Raw genomic sequence first — 5,110 nt, 5'->3', positions numbered from 1 at the left:
GTCCACATTACTCCTAGAAAAGGAGAAATTGATTCCCTTCCTGGCTCAGGTGCCAATGATGGGGCACCATTGACCCTAGAAAAGGACAATTCGATTTCTGACCTGGCACCTTTTCCCTTGAAGGTATCTTCGTCCGTCTGGAATTCTGGGTTCAAAACTGGCACTGCCCCAAACCCTCACAAGGTCGAGTTTTGCGCCCAGGGAAAAGGGGGCAGGCTTGGGCTCTCAGGTGCCAATGATGGGGCCCCATTAACCCTACAAAAAGGAGAAATCCATTCGAGTCCTGGCACCTTTTCCCAGGGAGGAATCTTCATCGGTCTGGAAGTCTGGAATGAGAAACGGCAATTTCCGGACCCTCACGTAGCACGCACCGTCGAGCATTGCACCCAGGTTAAAGGAGGCAAACTTGGGCTCTCAGGTGCCAATGATGGGGCCCCATTAACCATAGAAATGGAACAATCGCTTTCTGTCCTGGCACCTTTTCCCTGGGAGGAATCTTCATCCGTCTAGAGTTCTGGGCAAAAAAATGGCACTTTCCCAAACAAGAAAGTGGCATGCACCCTCGACATTTGCGCCCAGGCAAAAGGTGGCAGCCTTGGGCTCTCAGGTGCCAAGGATGGGGCCCCGTTAACACTAGAAAAATAACACTTGCTTTCTGTCCTGGCACCTTTTCCCTGGAAGGAATCTTCGTCCGTCTGGAAATCTTGGTTCAAAAATGGCACTGCCCCAAACCCGCACAAGGTACACACCGTCGAGCTTTGCGCCCAGGGAAAAGGGGGCAGCCTTGGGCTCTCAGGTGCCAATGATGGTGCCCCATTACCCCTACAAAACGCACAATGGCTTTCTGTCCTGGCACCTTTTCCCAGGGAGGAATCTTCATCGGTTTGGAATTCTGGTCTGAGAATCGGCACTTTCCCCGACCCGCAAGTGGAACGCACCATCGAGCTTTGCGTCCAGGGAAAAGGTGGCAGTCTTGGGCTCTCAGGTGCCAATGATGGGGCCCCATTACCTTTACAAAAAGCACAATGGCTTTCTGTCCTGGCACCTTTTCCCTGGGAGGAGTCTTCATTGGTCTGGAATTCTGGGCTGTAAAGTGGCACTTTCTGGGACCAGCACGTGGCACGCACTGTCGAGCTTTGCGCCCAGGGAAAAGGAGGCAAGCTCTGGCTCTCAGATGCCAATGATGGGCCCCCATTAACACTAGAAATGGAACAATCGCTTTCTGTCCTGGGAGCCTTTTCCCTGGGAGGAGTCGTCATCCGTCTGGAATTCTGGGCTGAACAAAGCACTTTCTCTGACCTGCACGTGGCAGGCACTATCTAGCTTTGCGCCCAGGGAAAAGGTGGCAGCCTTGGGCTCTCAGGTGCCAATGACGGGTCCCCGTTAACACTAGATAAATAACAATCGCTTTTTGTCCTGGTACCTTTTCCCTGGGAGGAATCTTCATCGGTCTGGAATTCTGGGCTGAAAACAGCTCTTTGCCTTACCCGCATGTGGCACGCACCGTCGAGCTTTGCGCCCCGGGAAAAGGTGGCAGCCCTGGGCTCTCAGCTGCCAATTTTGGGGCCCCATTACCCCTAGAAAAAGCACAATCGCTTTCTCTCCTGGCACATTTCCCAGGGAGAAATCCTCGCTGGCCTGGAATTCTGGGATGAGAAATGGCACTTTCCCGAACTTACACGTGGCACGCGCCGTCGACATTTGCGCCCAGGGATAAGGTGGCAGCCTTGGGCTCTCAGGTGCCAATGATGGAGCCCCATTACCCCCTAGAAAAGGCACAATGGCTTTCTGTCCTGACACCTTTTCCCGGAGAGGAATCGACATCCATCTGGAATTCTGGGCTGAAAAACGGCCCTTTCCCGGACCCGCACAGGTTATGCATTGTCGAGGTTTGCACCCAGGGAAAAGGTGGCAGCCTTGGGCTCTCAGGTTCCAGTTTTGGGGCCCCATTACCTAGAAAAGGCACAATCGCTTTCTGTCCTGGCACCTTATCTCAGGGAGATATCTTCATCGTCCTGGAATTCTGGGCTGAAAAATGGCACTTTCCCGGACCCGCAAGTGGCAGCGCCTTCAAGTTTTTCGCCCAGGGAAAAGGTGGCAGCCTTGGGCTCTCAGGTGCCCATGATGGGACCCCATTCACCCTAGAAAAGGAGAAATCGATTTCTGTCCAGGCACCTTTTGCCTCTGAGCAATCTTCATCGGTCTGGAAACCTGGAATGAGAAACGGCAATTTCCCGGACCCTCACGTTATCACGCACCTTTGAGCTTTACGCCCAGGGAAAAAGCGGCAAACTTGGGCTCTCAGGTGCCTGTGATGGGGCCCGATTTCCTCTAGAAAAGGCACAATGGCTTTCTGTCCTGGCACCTTTTCCCAGGGAGTAATTGTCTTCCTTCTGGAATTCTTGGTTTGAAAAATGGCCCTTTCCCGGACGCGCACAAGGTACGCACCGTCGAGCTTTGCGCCCAGGTAAAAGGTGGCAAACTTGGGCTCTCAGGTGCCAATGATGGGGCCGCATTATCTCTAGAAAATGCACAGTGGCTGTCTGTTCTGGCACCTTTACCCAGGGAGGCAATTTCGTCCGTCTGGAATAGTGGGCTGAAAAACAGCACTTTCCCGGTCACGCATGTATCACGCACTGTCGAGCTTTTCGCCCTGGGAAAAGGTGGCAGCCTTGGGCTCTCAGGTGCTCTTCTAACATGTGAAACTCTTGATTTCTGACAGACAGGAGACATCAGGGCACATATTTCTTATGGTTTTGGAAAGTAAATCATTTGCATCTAAAACTCCAGGTCTGGAGCTTGCTTTCATGGTGAAAAGCACTGTTGTTCCTTAGGGGAAGCTCAACGAGCAAAGTGCAACTTTGCTTTGCTAACAAGTGAAACAGTCGATTCCTGTCAGACAGAAGGCATCAGGACACAGTATTCTTATGGCTCTGGCTAGTGCATCACATGCACCAGAGAATCCAGGACTGGAGCTGTCTTTCTGGATGCAAAGCACAGTTGTTCCTTAGGGGAAGTTCAGCTCGCAAAGAGTAGCATTTTTCTGCTAACAAGTGAAACAGTCGATTCCTGCCAGAAAGAATGTATCAGGACACATATTTCTTATGGCTTTAGAAAGATTCTCATATGCATCTGAGAATCCAGGACTGGATCTTTCTTTCTCGGTAAAAAACAACCTTGTTCCTTAAGGGAAGCTCATCTCGCAAAGTGCAACTTTTCGTTGCTAACAAGAGAAACAGCTGATTCTTGCAAGACAGAAGGCATAAGGACACACATTTCTTATGGCTTTGATAAGTGAATAATATGCATCTAAAAATCCAGGCCTGGATCTTTCTTTCTCGGTGAAAAACAACTTTGTTCCTTAGGGGAAGCTCATCTCGCAAAGTGCAACTTTTCGTTGCTAACAAGAGAAACAGCTGATTCTTGCAAGACAGAAGGCATAAGGACACACATTTCTTATGGCTTTGGTAAGTGAATAATATGCATCAGAGAATCCAGGCCTGGATCTTTCTTTCTCCGTGAAAATCACAGTGGTTCCTTAGAGGAGCTCATCTCGTAAAGTGCAACTAACTCTCCCGGGATCTGCTAAAGTGTGACACGGTTGATTCGTGCCAGACAGAAGGCTGCAAGATACATATTTTTTATGGATTTGGAAAGAGAATTATATGCATCAGAGAATCCAGGCCTGGAGTTTTCTTTCTCCGTGAAAGAAACAGTTGTTACTTATGGGAATGTACTCTCGCAAAGTGTAGCGAAGAGTCCCATCTGTGCTAACAAGTGAAACAGCTGATTCTTGCCGATACACATTTGTTATGGCTTTGGAAAATGAATCACATGCATCAGAGAATCCAGGCCTGGAGCTTTATTTCTCGGTGAGAAACAGACTTGTTCTTTATGGGAAGCTCATCTTCCAAAATGCAACTAACAGTGCCATGCTCTGCTAACAAGTGGAAACTTGATTCCTGCCAGAGAGAATACATTAGGGCACTCATTTCTAATGGCTTTTGAAAGTGAATCATATGCATCAGATAATCCATGCCTGGAGCTTTCTTATTTGGGAAAAGCACAAGTGCTCCTTGAAGAAAGCTCATCTCGCAAAGTGCAAATAAAATTCCCCTGGTCCTTTAACAAGTGAAACATGTGATTCCTGCCAGACAGAACATATAAGGAAACACATTTCTTATGGTTTTGGAAAGTGAATCCTATGCATCTGAGAACCGAGGCCTGGAGCTTTCTTACTCTGAAAAAAGCACAGGTGCTCCTTTTAGGAAGTTCATCTCGCAAAGTGCAAATAATAATCACTTACTCTGGTAACAAGTGTAAGAGTTGATTCCTGCCAGACAGAAGGCATGAGGATACACATTTGTTATGGTTTTGGAAAATGAATGATATGCAAGAGAGAATCAAGGCCGGGAGCTTTCTTACTCTGGGAAAAGCACCGTTGCTCCTTATAGGAAGTTCATCTCGAAAAGTGCAGTTAACAGTTCCATGCTCTGCTAAATTTAAAAGAGTTTATTCCTGCCAGACAGAAGGCATCAGGAACGTCATTTCTTCTGGATTGGAAAGTGAATCATATGTATCTAACAATCCAGAGCTAGAGCTTGCTTTCTCGGTGAAAATCACACTGGTTCCTTAGAGAAGCTCATCTCGCAAAGTGCAACTAACAGTGCCGTGATCTGCTACAATGTGACACAGTTGATTCCTGCCAGAGAGAATGCATCGGGATACACCAATGATAGGGCCCCATTAACCTTAGAAAAGGAACAATTACTTTCTGTCCTGCCTCGTTTTCCCTGGCAGGAATCTTGGCCCATCTGCAATTCCGGGATGAAAAAAGGCTTGTACCTGCCTAAAACAATTGAGGTTTGCATCAAGGTGAAAGTTCAGATCTTTGTGGTCTCAGGTGCCAATGATGGGGCCCAATTAACACTACAAAAGGAGCAATCCTTTTATATCTTGGCACCTTTTCCCTGGGAGAAATCTTTGTCCATCTGCAATTCAGACCTGGAGCTTTCTTTGTCCGTGAAAAACACAGTTCTTCATTAGGGGAAGCTCACCTAGCAAAGTGCAACTTTGCTCTGCTACCAAGTGAAACATTTGATTCCTGCCA

The sequence above is a fragment of the Pithys albifrons genome, chromosome 36 (genome assembly GCF_047495875.1).
Source record: "Pithys albifrons albifrons isolate INPA30051 chromosome 36, PitAlb_v1, whole genome shotgun sequence".
Lineage (NCBI taxonomy): Eukaryota > Metazoa > Chordata > Aves > Passeriformes > Thamnophilidae > Pithys > Pithys albifrons.
This window is presented reverse-complemented; position numbering follows the sequence as displayed.